The sequence below is a fragment of the Adiantum capillus-veneris genome, chromosome 18 (genome assembly GCF_014529385.1).
Source record: "Adiantum capillus-veneris isolate H3 chromosome 18, ASM1452938v2, whole genome shotgun sequence".
Taxonomy (NCBI): domain Eukaryota; kingdom Viridiplantae; phylum Streptophyta; class Polypodiopsida; order Polypodiales; family Pteridaceae; genus Adiantum; species Adiantum capillus-veneris.
Window position 1 is genome coordinate 91,114,406 of NC_140948.1, and position 15,972 is coordinate 91,130,377.

General features: G+C 42.1%; 1 pseudogene; it reads right to left on the reverse strand.

Annotated features, from left to right (window-relative positions):
* Positions 1–1,656: 1,656 nt before the first annotated feature.
* The window catches only part of LOC147436014 (uncharacterized), a 160,068-nt pseudogene continuing 145,752 nt past the window's right edge, over positions 1,657–15,972 (reverse strand).

The following is a 15,972-nucleotide window of genomic DNA, read 5'->3' on the forward strand; positions in this document are numbered from 1 at the left end:
GTGGCTGGGGTCTGCCAACTTAACCAATATTCTAGCTTTTTCTCCCCTGTACATCCCCATATTAAGTGATCAATTTAACATGAGAAAATTATTTAGGAGAATTAGATATTAGTTATTATGACACTCTCCTTTTCGCGTCTCTCTAATAATTGAGCTAAGAGCATGCCTTAACTATATAGGCCAATTAAAATTGAGATTGACCATGACAAGTGCCAAAAGTGCTTTGCCTACATGTCATTCAGTGGTTGATTTGACCGTCACATGTGTACTTCCACAACCCAATCATTGCCACGTGCTCGTACAATAAGTCCCTTTTCCCTCCTGACACGCATGCTTTGCCAACATTCTTAGGTTACTGATCAACTATTGTTTTTGGGTTTTGGGGGGGTCTTCAAAACGTTTTCTCCCACCAAAAGAGAAAAGGACTCAATAAATTAAAAAACCTTGCCGATTTTACACTCAAATTTTGCCCCTTTTCTACAAGGCAAGCACAGTCTAAATTTTGGAACTTTTACCCATGAGAACTATACTAATGGCTAATCCAATTGACGGTTAAATGGTACCAACAATGTTGTATAGCATTGTGTTTGTGTTTGTGTGTGTGTGTGTGTGTGTGTGTGTGTGTGTGTGACACACACACACACACACACACACACACACACACACACACACACAGAGGGAGAGGGAGAGAGAGAGAGAGAGAGAGAGGAGAAGAAGCAGATTGTTTTAACGTCATAGGAAACTATCCCAAGAGACCTTAAAGATCTATCCGACAAGGAGAGTTTAACTCAAGGCCTCTTATTCAAGAGGGAAATGGCATAATAAATCTACCACACTTGGGTGATAGAAAGGTTATACCACTTTCTTATTAGAGAGAGAGAGAGAGAGAGAGAGAGAGAGAGAGAGAGAGAGAGAGAGAAGGGAGGAGGGGGGTGACACCCCTGATCCAGTAGAATGTTAGTCCACACAAGTGTTGCAATAGGATATCCACACAAAGTGAAATTCAATCAGTCAGTCATGAGCACCACCAAGAAATATCAACACTCTGCCAAACTACGCTCTAGTCAAGGTATTCCACCATCCTACGGTAATATTTTGTGTATGTGCTACTTGTAAGGACCAAGGTCAGACCATAAGTCTAGCGACAAATATCGGCAAGGGACTTAGAATAAAAGGTATCATTTATATTACTTTAAATCCACTAGTGCCAAACATTATGAGTTACATGTACAAGAACAAAGGCTTGATATGCAAATGAAGTGCTATGATGCTAGAGTTTAGGCTGAGAATTTAGGCAAAGAATACATAATAGTTGATTGAGGACTCCATAGCCACTAGTACCACTCCAACCTACTAAGGGAAGTGAGAGAGCTAATATCAAATGGCATCAACAATAGATTCTTCCCCAAAAAAAATGCATCATGCCACCGTACTATCTCCTACCATTGATCAACGTAAAAAGAACTTTGAAACATGTTGAGGTAGGTTCAAAGAAGGTAGGTGTTTCAGAGGCGTTGTTGCCTTCACACACTTTTTATCAAGGTCATCTGCATTCAGTTGCCTTCACACACTTGTTATTAAGGTCACCCACATCCCGTGATGTATAGATGGGTCATCTATGAGAAAAAACTATACAATAATGCTCTCCCAATGGTCTTAAGATTTTTCAAATTTTAAAAAGCCTAATTAAACAAAGAACAGAACCAACATTAGTCAAAACTTAATGGTTTTATTAGAATATGATAGCAATATAGCTCGCCCATTTTCGTGATTAAAAGAAAAATGTAGCCATGTCAGTCTCACTATTCTCCAAGTAGGATAACCTATGAAGTTACATCCTAGTTGATGCTACTAAACCAAGGTAAGGAGTCACAAAGGCCTATTGAAGCTTCTTAAGGCCTACTAAAATTAAGTAAAGATGAGAGTTATGGGAAGTAGGTATAAATGACCCCTTACAATCACGTGGCATATTGTTGTGTTTCGATATAAAATTGTATTGTCCATTATACACAGATAATCACAAATGCCTTTATATGGTTGGGGAGTGTTTGATTTAGTTCAAATGCTCTAGAATAAAGAGCGTTGAATATTTATGTGAAAGGGTAGACCCTTTAAGGACTTAAATTGTCTTATATGTTCCGGAGGGCTCCACTTAAATAACCAAAAACAAGTTTAATCAATACAAGAAATAATAAAGTTTTAGATGTACATTAACTCTCTTCTTCGTTAAGGCATGTTTTACAAACCCAACGAGGTGAATGACCCACATTGGAATTTTAAGACAAAATGAAATAAAAAAGAAGTAAAATAAAAACAATAAATTAAAGAAACCCATTTACAAATTAAAACAAAAGAGTATTTTAATGCTTTCATAAGAAAAGGTAGGTCTAATCAACATAGGAAATAATAAAACAATTGAATGAAATGGACCTTTATGAGGTCCTTAAAGAAAAAACTCTTTCAAACATTAAAATATTACCAAAGAATTCATTGAGTCAATATTTCACATCATGGGATCAAACACCGATGAATGCACTCCTTAACCCGGCCCTTGATTTCTAAGTACTTTTGAACAAGCCAAAAAGTTGAAGCTTAATATAATGCTTATACTAAGTTTAAATATTAAATTGTACCAAAATAGTAACTAACATCACCAACAAGGATTCTTTAAAAACCATTGTATTCATAGTAGCAACCTGAAAATCAATAGGTTAGCTATACACATTATACTCACGTATGAACTACGTTGAGAGAGAGAGAGAGAGAGAGAGAGAGAGAGAGGACGAGAGACACATGATTTGCGCTTCCAAAGACTTATTCATATTGAGGACAAGTTACATATGAATAGGTGAGACAAAGTTAGTTAGAATGAACCATATATACCCCCAACATCCCCATGCAAACAAAGGTCTCTAACTCTTGATGAAAAACCCCTTAGGGAGTACAAGGAAAAAACCCAATCCCCTTTACAAATGTGAAAACATGACTCAAAAGTAATACGGGAAAGTGAATTGTGTACTTATGTACATGTATACAAGTGATCAAGACACCGCAATGTACCAATGTGAAGTTAGCATGGTGCATGATGTCGCTATAAGATTACAATGACTTATGTACAAAGCTATCATAATAGTAGAGAGTCTAATCTAGAAAGAGTGAAGCTTAGGCAACTCCAAGCTTCGAGCGCAAGAGAATGAAGTGTGAGTCATTCAGGCATTTGGTAAAATTATATGCAATCATGTGATCACTCAAAAAATGTTCCGTCATGATAGTACCTTTGTGTACTTGATATTGGACATAATGATAATGCATAATAATATGCTTTGACTTATTATATTGTACGTAGTCCTTTTCAAGACGAAAATGTGCGCTCCTTGCCGCACTGTCGAAGCAAGGGACTTGCCGATACACCGTGTGCGAGCCACAAATGGCTCCAAGCACACAACAAGACTAATCTAGCAAGCTCAAAAGAGGGCAATGGTGTGTCACTCACCACTCTATGCTTCTGCCGTGGAGGATTCCTCGCCGCGATTAAGAAGAAGCTGCAGTCGTGCCGCGCTCAACCGCTTCGCCGCCGTCGTGCCTTCGTAATACTCGATCGCACACACACTCTCCCTCTCTCTCTCTCTCTCTCTCACACACATACACACACACACGAGGAGGTGAAGAAGAAGAAGATGGAGATGGAGATGGAGCAAGAGCACTCTTCTATTGCACAAATGAGAGAATAAGTGAATTTTAGGTTTAGTTGGCTTTTATATGAGCTCACCCCATTCACACTTGGGCGCCCATGCTTAGCCAACTAATCCCTTGAATGTCCCAGTTAGAGTGCGCCTCTCATCGGCGATCACTCTTACCCTTTTCCTATTGGTCCGACAAGCCCGGTACCTGACTCTACCAAATACATAATACACGTCCGTCGTAGGTGATGGGGTGTCCGTGAGCCGTGAGGGTTAACATGCCCCCCTTCCTGATGTAGATTCCGTCCTCAGAAGCTATTGAGTTGAAGCTCATTCGTCGAGGTGGAAGAGCATTTGAGATGAATGTCCTTAGCCTTCTTCAGTCACTGCAAAATCAAACAACATTGGCACAATCATTGCATTCTCATAAGTGATTAAAAAGCATATGCAGTTGTAGGTAGACAAATTGATTGGTAAAAGAATTTCAAACAATTTGTCAGCAATGAACATTAAATTGCAATGTAATCAAATGCATAAACAGATGTAAAGGTAAAAAATTAAACAAGTATGGGGTCGCTAATTTGACGGTCGAAAGGCACTAGAGATCGAATATTAATACCATGGGTAAGCTTCTTAATTTTCTGTGGTCAATTAAGTTGTTTAATCGCGAGAGCCAAGTATTCATGTTCGAGGGCTGACTAGAGGCTATATCTAGAAGACCTTGTAGTTAAGCTACCATAAAAGGAATTTCTCATGAAATCATCGCCTGACTGATTACTTTTTCTTTGACCCCCCAAAGTCTTTTCACAGTGATTCAATTAAGATGTGCGTGCTTATTTTGCATGCCTTGGGTTTTTTGCTTTTCAAGTAAAAGCGCCCATACTGGGAACCTCTAGGGCTCTAGTACCATAGGAAATACATGTGAGTGAAGTACCAAATCAAGCTGAGATTTCTCTTCCAGCTTAAGATTTTACAGTGTTGCACTTTGATTTTTTGTTTGTTCATTTTCAACATTTTAATTTTGTAACTTTGGGGGGTCATATAACATTGATACACCTCCCCAGGCTCATCACACTAGTAAACTCCCTTTATAATACTTAAGCTAAAGGTCAATAGGGTCAAGCCCACTAGAAAGCCCTAGTACATTTCACACAATGCTGCCTAAATCGGATTAAGAACCGAAGTAACCATTAATTATTAGGAAGGCATTCCCCATGGTATTAAGAGAAGATCTCTAACACCTAACTTGGTCAAACTAGCTTAGTCGGACTTCTTGATTTTTAAACCTAGACAAGTGATTATGACAAAAAATTACATTGAATTAAATGTTTGATACTAAGCAAATGCGGTGAATATTAGGCTACCAATCACAATTAAAGCAGACAATCATAGATGCAAAAAAGATAAGGGGCAATGCTAATGGACAAGAAACACCTGTTTGTGTCGATGGTCGCGCTTGATTTGAAGAGTGAGTCGAGATAAAGATTCCATGAAGGTCCAAATCCTATCAATAGCAACACGCTCCTGTACACACTAGGAAACAAAAGGAATACCTCCAGGAGGCACATTAGTGGGAAAAGGTACCAACACTTATTGAACACAACAAAAAACATAAGGAACCCTAACCTAATTATTTGCACCCCCCTAGAGAGTCAAGGGAATAGGATATTGTAGAGGTTGGGGGGAAACCCTAAGGCTAAACCCCTATCCTCGTCATCGAGATAAACAAAGTCATCATCCATGAGACCATATGTGCCATCCGTGTAGTCGTGTAAATTTTCTTCTTCATCATAGGTGCCCATGTTTACTAAGAAGGTCACTAGATGCCTATAGTCATCTTGGTCAAAAGGGTAGGCTTGTGCAATGGGAGAAACGCTCTCTACTAAGTATGGATCAAACGTGGTCAAGAGACATATCAGCCATTCTAACTCCTCAAAATTCCTCTCACATGCTAGCGTACCTATCAAATCCCATTCACATGCAAGCACTGGAAAGACCATGTGAAATATTTGTGAAAAGTAACGAGGGTACCTCTCACCCAAGGCAGGAGTGGATGACTCTAGCGTACTAGCCATATCTGTACATGCAAATAGATGATGGTTAGAGTGCAAATATTACAAGGGTCGTGTTCTTGTGCATAATTTGTTTTTATGATTTGTGTTATGGCTCTTGCTCTTTTACTTTTTTATCTTGTTTTTGTGAGTATAAGGATTTATATATACATTCCCTAAGATCGGAGATTAAGAGGTCAGGGAGAAAGGTTGAGAGGGAAGCAAGTGAATGATGGATGTCCACAAACACTCCCCCCTTCCTTGGGTAGATCATACCGTTTGAAATGATGTCGTCACCCTTTGAAACCAATTGTTCCAGTTGGTAATAGGTGAGGATTTTTGCCAGTAGTTTTCTATTACCCTAGGTGCCTTGTCAAGTTGCAAGGGTGGTAAGGTACTCTCCCAGGATCGAACGTGAAGTGGTTCATCATGTGATTCTTGAACACTGGGAGGTGTGGATTCTTTTGTAGCTTCATGGAGGTCCACTACTATAGATGGAGGCTGTGTAGAAGCTTTTACCTCTATGGATGTATTACATGAGGAGCTAGAAGCTTCATGGAACTCCCCCCTTCCTGAGCTAGGTGGAATAAATTGGTTTTGCCTTGGAGCCCAAACTAGCTCTGGACTAGGTGTGTAGCATTCTGTGATCTTTCCCTTCCCACGGTCTGCCATTGGCTTTAGCGTTACACTGTTTGACTCATATGGGTTTGTTGTCGATAGGGAAGGACACATTTTACGTTTAGGTACCCAAATTTTCTCATTTCCATCATAGTAGCCTTGGGCTTCTAATAGTTGTTTTGGAATCCATCGTGATTTGGTCTTGACTCTCCTAGGGCGCGCTCTTGGTTTTCCCAGGAAATTTTTTCTTGGAATGGATGGGAGGGTTGAGGTAGTTGGAAGTAAGGCCTTGAGGACCCATTGATATGTACTCTTAGGTCGTGGATGAGTACTTGCAATATTACTGCTTGCTGCAACTACAAGTGTTGAAGTGCTAGGTTCATGGGTAGCTGGCAAAGACGAGTTAACCACCCTGGCTTGTGAATGTTGGCTATCCTTTAACTTTGCTAGAGTTTGCAACGTAGGTGACTTTGCTTGAATGATAGGGGTAAGAGTCGGTGGTCGCGTCGTGACACTAACAGTATCCCAATCAATAGTGCATTTGGTTGCCAACATCCAAGTGCGTCCTAGGTTTACGTTGCCTTCCATAGCTCCCGCGGGCATGACTAGAAACCTCTGCACTATGCTTCCATTGTCATAGACAACAGGGGTCTGAAGGACTCCAAGAATAGCAGTTTTCTTTTTATTAATGCCCTTGACTTGCATCGTACTTGGGGATAGGGTCGGTTTCCCTAATTGACACCAAACTTCATAGGATAACAAATTGTGTTTAGCTCCCGTATCTAATAAGGCATTGTGTAGTACTTTCCCATAGGGGCTATTTAGCTCAATTGGGTATCGTAGGGGTGGCTCAGATTCTAATGAGTCGTCATCTGTGTCCTCAAAAAATGCTTGCGTGATTCCCAGATTAGCCTCTCGTTGGCGTCTAAGACGTTGTTGTCGTTCTCGAGCCTCAACTCTTGCTTGGATTTTTTAAAGCTCTGCTTGTTCCTTGGCAGCCTTCTTTTGATGGATGGCTTGCAACTCTTCCTGGCTTAGAGGATCATAATATCTTTTGAATTTACTCCCATTAAGGATTCCAATGGTTTCAACTCCATCTAGAGTCTCCACACAAATGGTACCTTGCGGGGTAATTTCACACACTCGATATGGTCCCTTACCAACATATTTCAATTTCTTCTTTTCATTACATACCCCGTACATAAGAACTTTATCACCAAACTTGATGTCTTTATCCTTTAAATGGCTATCAAACCACTTCTTTCTCCTATCCTTCTCCACTAGAGCATTTCGCACAGCTAATTGCCTTTCTTCATCTAGCCTTTCCAGGATGTATAAACGCTCCACTAAGGGGTTACCATCCCAACCTTCTTGAGAAGCTACTCGAAGACTAGGAATGACAAACTCCCATGGCATAACTGCTTCTTGGCCATACACCATCTTAAACGGTGTGCAATTAGTAGCAACTTTATACGCAGTACGATAAGCCCATAAAGCTGATGTAAGCTTTAGGTCCCAATCAGTGCGATGAGCCTCGACTGTCTTTATCAAAATGGAGATGAGAGTTTTGTTGGTACTCTTAGCTTGGCCATTTGCTTGGGGATAATAGGGTGTAGACTTGTGGTGAGATATCATCAAGTTTGATGTGAGTTCTTTTATTACTTCATTTATAAAATGAGTTCCATTGTCACTCACAAGTTCAAAGGGGCATCCAAAACGTGTGATAATGTTCTCAAAGAGGAACTTAGCTGTTGTTTTTGCATCCGCCTTCCGTGTTGCTTTTGCTTCAGCCCATTTGGTTACATAGTCTGTAGCCACAATGATATATCGTGATTGCGTGTTACGTGCAGCCGGACTAATCGGTCCTACAAAGTCTAAGCCCCACTTTTCAAATGGTTGGGTTACCTTGATGGGATGTAGAGGAATCCTATCACTTCTTTGTGGCTTCTTGAAGCATTGGCATTCATCACATCCCTTTGCAAAAAGTGATGCATCCTTAAACAGAGTGGGCCACCAATAGCTTGACTGTAAGATCTTTCGGGCAGTCAAGTTTCCTGAAAAGTGACCACCAGCTACACCCATGTGTGCCTCTTGTAGAATATATAAATACTCATCCTCGCGGGCACAGCGTCTAAGAACATCATCTTTTCCTCTCTTATAGAGAGTTCCAGCCAGTAAGCAATAGGGTTCGCATTCCTTGATTAATTTTCGAGCTATATCTTTTCGCAGTTCTTTGGGTGGAAAACCATTAACTAAGAAGTTAACAATCTTTTCACTCCATTCAGGCATTGTCTCAACAATGAACAAAGGAGTATCAGGCAATTCATCATCAACCCCCGTAGGAGCTTCGCCATTAGGGATACGAGATAAATGATCCTCCATGACATGTTTCCTCCCAGGCCTCACAACAACGGTGAAGTCAAACTCAAGAAGAATTAACAACCATCGTGTAATTCGACCTGTGGAACACGGCTTGTTTACCAAATATAGCAATGCTTGATGATCAACATAAAACACAAACTTGGTAGCAAGAAGGTAATAGCGAAATTTCTTTACTGCGTAAATCATAGCTAGACCTTCGCGCTCTGTAGTAGTGTAGTTCATCTCGGCATCATTTAATTGGCGACTTGCAAAGCTAATAGGGTAGTCCAATTTATGTTCTCCTGGTTGAGTTAGAACACACCCAATAGCAAAATTTGATGCATCAATATGCACATGAAAAGGTACATTCCAATCAGGTGTTCGCAGGATTGGAGCACTTGTTAGGGCCTTCTTTAATAACTCATAAGATTGATGACATTCTTCCGTCCAGTGAAACTCGATAAGAAGCTTGTACAATGGACGCGCTATCTCGGCAAAGTTTAAAATAAATCTTCGATAATAACCAACATGGCCCATAAATCTTTGAACTCCTTTATAGTTCGTAGGTGGTGGCAAATCGGCAATGGATTTAATCTTACTCTCATCTGTGGATATCCCGTTCTTGGACACTATATGCCCTAGAATGACTCCATGCTTAACCCAAAATTGGCATTTGAAAGGGTTCAATGAGATGCGATAAAATCTGCACCTTTCAAATATTTTTCGTAGATATAACAAATGCTTCTCCCAAGAAGAATAAACAAAAAGGTCGTCTAGGAAAGCTTCACAAAACTCCCTTAGAAATTCTTTGAACGCAGTGTTTATTAATCGTTGGAATGTAGCAGGGGCATTCGTTAAGCCAAAAGCCATAACACGAAATGCAAACACCCCAAACTCTGTGATAAAAGCAGTTTTATCTTGGTCCTCTAATGCAATTGTGATTTGATTGTAACCAGAGTACCCATCTAAAAAGCTATAAGCTTCCTTGCCTGCAACTCTTTCAAGCACATGTTCTGAATATGGCAAGGGATAATGATCTCTCCTAGTAGCTGCATTAACTTTCTTGAGGTCCACGCACACTCTTAGTTTCCCATTCTTTTTTGGCACAATGACTATTGGAGAAACCCATTCTGAGTGCTCAATAGGGTATATGAATCCACATTGGATAAGTTTTTCAATTTCCTCTTGTACAATTTTGGCATACTTAGGATTCATTGGATAGGGTCGTTGTTGGACGGGTTTAGCAGTGTTGATCATGGGAATTGTATGTTGCACCACAGAAGGTGGAACGGCCTTCATGTCATGATATGTCCAAGCAAAGATATCATTGTATTCCTTGAGGATCTCCTTAAGTACAACCTCTTCAGTTTCGGTAAGGTCTTGAGCAATAAAGACTGGTTTAGACTCCTCACCTAGTTCTGCTAATTCTATCTCTTTAACTACCGCTGGACCATCATAGACTCCACTACTTCCATTGGTAGGTATTCGTTGGGCTTTGGCATACACAACCTTTCGCTCCCCCGTGGTATAAGATTTAAAATGTTCAGGAGCCGTATGTAAGTCAGCAGGCTCTTGTCCTGACGGAGACCTTTCTTTTAGTCCTGCCTCCTTTTGTTGTTGTGCTAACTCTCGGTTTTGACGTCTTCTTATAGTTCGACTCAATTTCGGCTTTGTAACCTCCAATTGAGCGAGGTCAATAGGTCGCGGGCTGCACCACATGACACTCTGGAGATGTTCACCCCAATTGTCTACTAGCTTTCGATGAGCATCACATGCCCTTAGATAGCTAAGCCATTCTGCGGTAGATCTTTTCTTGTTTATCCTAGCTCTCACATTTGCTCGATATCGTCGTCTCTTATATGACCTTTGTTTCTTGTTAAGGTTTTGATTTTGGTAAATGTTTGAACTCGACTCGCTTGATAGGTCTTCGCTTGTATCTTCTTCACTCTCATATAAATTACGATAGATGGTCGTACTAGACCTTGAGTGTTCAGTTTCTATACTTGGCTCACTCGATGTTTCCTCAGGTTCTGAATCCATTTCTCCCTGAGATTCCGTTTCTGATGTGTATTGGCCTGAAGCCTTTGAGGAATCATCAGTTTCACTCTCAGGTAGGTGTGCCTCTTTCTTATCATCGGATGTTACATGCACTACACCTAACATGTTTACTGGTGCAACGTGTGGTATCTCTTCCCCATTTGGTGTTACCCAGGTTGTTCCTCTAGCTCCCCATGTATCTATAGTTTCCGCTAGGTGTACCCAATCGACATTGTCTGACTCAGCCATTCCGGGTAGGATATCCATATAAGGAGATTTCTCCCCAATATCCGTGTCTTCGTTACACGTGTAACAATATTGTAATGGAGCTGAGTGAATTGTTGTGTCTGATCGATTATCAATGATGAATTTATTTCCTAGAGGATGCGTTCGACCACTTAAAAGATCAACTCGAATGACAGAGTCTTGGAACTGTAAGTAGACGTGGTTTTTGGACCAGTCATGCACCATTTTTGCTTCCCTCATGAATGGACGCCCTAAGATCATCTCAAATGACATAGGATGCTTGGAAAAATTCATAACAATGAAATTCTGCCTTACCTTGTGTCCCAAGACCTTGATTCTGAGATCCTTTAGCATTCCAATAGGCGTAACAATAGATTTATTAGCCATTTTTACCACTACGCTTGTGGCTTCAAGGTGAGGTCGCCCCATAGACTCCCAACAACTCTTTGTCACCATGCTGACTCCCGCACCACCGTCAAGGACTCCCTTTACAGTTAATCCTTTAGTAGTGATTGGTAGAGTAGCATTAGATCCATCACCTTCAAAGTATTGCCCCAACTTGTTAACGGGTACTTCAATTACAGATTCATGTCCCGCTAGGTCAGATGGTGGTGCTAAATGTTCCTCATCATTCATTATCGAGTCAGGTTTGTTCATATGTGCAAACTGTGGTAATCCATCCTGTAATTCTCCATTGAGGAAGGCTCGAAGAGCTGAGACTAGCTCGGGGTCTTTATATAGTTTGGACATGATGGTGGTTCTAACTTCTGAAGACATGAAATCCATCAATTTGGCAACATTTAATGGCATCTTGTGGGACATAGGACCCTGACAAGAGAATGGTGAAGATGGAATCTCCACTTCCTCAAGGGGGTCGGGCATTCCCTCACCAAACATTCTCTCTAGTAGGAAAGGTGTGTGTCCACTTTCAGATGTCCTACCCTCACTCTCCTCCCGAATGATACTGGGTATAGCTAACGGCCTGTAGTTCTTGTGAGGTTGAACTTGTGTGGGAAACACTGTGTCCGACATCTGGATGTGTTTGGGTTCAGGTTCTAATGTTCGTTGAGTTTCTTCCACCAAACCCCTCAATTGTTGGACTCGTTCAATTTCCACTGTTGGGTTTGGATAGGTTCCAATCTTTCTCTTGCAATCCTCATTTTTTGTCTCTCGTGGCTTATCTTGGGGGTTCGCAACTGGGTAGTTTAACTTTGAATACTCTTTTGGTGTTCGTCGTAATTCCCTCTCGTGATCCTCCTCACTGGCTTTTTCCTTTGTAGTAACAGTTTTGGTCTCCGTGGTCTCTATCGAATCTGAGTCATCCTCAGGGTCATTCATATACACGGGATCCTCTCCTGTCCCTATGTTAGTCTTTGAACTAGGTTTTGAGCTAGAAGCATTAAGGGATTTCTTTCTTCATGTTTTCTTCTTTCTCGCTCGGCCAATGGATGCATCATCTCTCTCTTCGAGGATGTAATTTTGCTTTTGGAGCATCGACCGTGTGAGTGCATTCACTGGTGCTATGTTTATAGTTGGTGGTGTCCCATCAACAATCTCTATTATGTTCAATGGTGTGATTTTCGGTGCGTTTGGATTGTTAGGACACTCTGCGATCAAATGATCTATGCCACAACGATTACAAATGAGTATTGGCATTTCCAATGCACTCCCTTGACTTGTTTGCATTAGTGCAGCATTCTTTTGCATTCTAATGGGGCACTCAGCTACTCGATGTGGTCCACCACATTCATAGCACTGAAGAGGTGGTCTCCTGGCAAAACTATTAATGTTTTGGCCTCTTGCTGCTAGCGCAGTAGCTTGATATACCGGTTTACTTTGTCCCCAATGGTCTTCCATATAGTACATGGGACACTCCTCAAGCATGTCGACTCCATAGGTGATACTAGAGTCTATGTCTTCTTCGCAATCTACATAAGTACTAGATGACTCGCAACCTATTTGGTTCATAGGTGTAACTCTTGGATGAGGGGGTTGCGGTCCTAGCACTGGAGGTGGCAACGGTGTGGTTTGGACCACATTTTGGGTTCTAGGGACCATGTGCTGTAATGGCAACTGTTGCTCCATGGGTGGGGTAGGCATCAATGCAGGAACTCGAGGTGAGTCTGCCCAAGCTATAGGCGGTCTATTTTCCATGATGCGTTTAAGCATTAGGCAATCCTTCGCTTGATGGCCATACCTACCACACGCATTACAAGTCCAGTTAAACTTTACTATGAAAGTAGGGCATCCACTCGTAGTATGTGGGCCCAAGCAAATTGAGCACCATTGTTGCTCCCTTCTTGGATACATATGAGTGTTTTGTGGAGCACGATTACCCCTAAGGCTTTCTTGGATGGCCTTGGTGAGATCTGCCAAAGTCATCTCAGATATCGTTTGCTCTTTCACGATTGGCTTTATCTTCATTGGCTCATGCCCTGATGCTTGCGAGCTACTAGACTTCGGCTCGGCAGACACTCTTTCTCCTGCAATCATTAAATTATCCTCCAATTGGATTGCATTCATGGTGACTGCTTCCCAAGTAGTGATACCTCTAATGACCAGGCCATTATAGATACTTTCATGTCGTAGTCCCCTAATGAATCTATCGAGCAATTGGTTGTTGTTGAATCGCTCGTTTGGATTGCATCGAGAATTCAAATTCTTTAGGCGACTAATGAAGTCTCTCACGGATTCACCTTCTTCTCGTTGGGCTTTCTGGAGCTGAGAGGCTACACCCCAAAGTACTCCCTCTCGTATGTATTCTTTTAAGAACAGTCTCCTAAGAGTAGAGTAGATTGTTTTCTCTTCTACTCTTAAGGTTCTATACCAATCTCCAGCCTTTCCGCTTACGGTCAAACTCAAAGCCTTACACTTATGTAGCTCATTGTGCTCTTCCAAGGAATCGCACACATGTTCAAAGACTTTCATATGCTTTCTAGCATCTCCGTCTCCACTGAATTTCTGTGTGAGCTTAGTTACTTGAACTGCCTTGCTCCTAGGGTCTCTATCAGGTGCAGCACGCATGTTTTCCGCAATAGAGCGACCGATAGTTTGAGCAAATGCTGCCAAATCTCCTATTTGAGCAGGTATAATGGGTGTATGTGCTCCTGGAACCACATGTGAGATGGGAGTTGGCCTTGGCCTTGGCATACGCGCGGCTCTTGGGTCCCAAATTTCGTATGGTGGTGTACAAGACGGTGGTCCAAAGTTTACAGGCGTGGTCCTAGGCATAGGGGGTGCCTGATATGGCATGTTATTATTAAATGGCATGGATCCACTTGTACAAGAGCTTGGATAATGCCATTGTGGATTGTAAGCTCTTGGAATAATCGGAGGTGTAGGAGCTACATGAGGCTGAGGTACGACAGGTGCACATGATTGATACATACATGTAGGTATAGTTGGGGGCACTGTGCTACTAGGCATCGGCGCAGTGTTAACAAATGAACTCCATGGTGTACTTATTGTCATGCTCACCATTGGGATATGCATGGTAGCCGTAGTGTCATTAAGAGAAAGATGATCTAGATCTCGAAAGGTAAAGCTGCCACTTGTGGGCTCAGATTATACTGAGGCTCCTGGCGAAACAACATATGGAGGATCAATGGGGCTCACTGAGGGAGTCTCCATTTGTGACAGGTTTGGTTGGTTGGCCTTTCCCGTATCCAAGAACCTCATTAGGCCTGTTGAAGGCATGTTGATCCCTGTGTTCTGTCTTTCTAACTCGACAATCCTATGGAGGACATCACAGAATTTCTGTTGTTGCTCATCTATGCTAGTAGCACCCGATGTGGATTGTAGAACATCTAACCAACCCACATGATAGGTGTGTCCTGTGTACCGATCAGTTAAAGCTTCTGCTTGTAGGTCATACTCCCAATTTTCGTTTAGGAATATCCCATCTAGGCCTGGCGTGCTGGAGGTTTCCCTTGAAGTGGAAGCATTATTGCTCCCCATAGCTTGCCCCTCCGTGACTGCTACCTTGGGAGCACTCGGTTGCTCGTCTGGCGTGATTGTTGTCATAGGAGCCTTTGCTTTCAGGGCTCGACTTTGTTCTAGCCCTCGTAGGTTCTCAATTTCCCTCTCCCTTGTTGCTTGCATATAGCGTTCGATCTCTTGCACTTCGGCAAGACTCCTACCATCGGGTAGTAAAACCTCAGAGGGAGATAGTCCTAAAGGATCAGGAGGTGCAGTGGATGGAACATTCACATGCACACTCTCAAGAAGCATAGGGTCCATTTTAGGCATGAATGACAAATTTACTTCCCCACTCCCTTCATTTATTTCATTAACCGCATGTTCGGACCGAGTAGCTCTACTAAGGGTCTCTTTTAAGCGGCTAAACACGCTGGACCCGGGCCGTGGGCCCATTGCATGCATGTCTTGACTTGAACTATCAGGGTTTGGTGTAGGATACCCCTCCATGACTTTGTAGTCAGAGGAAGAATCACTAGACGCGATATGAGGATCTTGAGTCGCGCTACCTTGAGTCTCGGCCGAAGGTCCAGAACCTAGGGTGGAGGAATAATGGGTGCCCGCGTAAATGGAGGCACTACCAATATGCTTGTGCTCTAACACTCGTCGTCCAGAGCGTAGGTTCATATGACTTGGATCCCCTAGAAGTGTTAGTGAGGGCCCGTGAAGGCTGCTCACCTAGTAATTTTGGGTGTTTTGCAAACCAAGTCTTTTCTTATTTTTTGATTTTTTGGTCCCTTTTTTCCGACCCAGCTATAGAATAGAACGTATGATAGCTCAAAACGAGCGTCTTGGTCAGAGGGACGTGCCATGCTTTACAGCCCTGCGTTTGGTCACTTTATGCCCTCGGAATCCCTAAAACTGTCAATTTCTAGTAGGGAACTAGGCCCGAATTAGAAAGTTTAAGGGTGCAAGTGGGAAGAGAAGGGAGGAGAGTGGAGGACTTGCCCCACATGCTCTCATTCCCTCTTGAGGGGGTGGGGTATATATATAAGAGTGAGTCT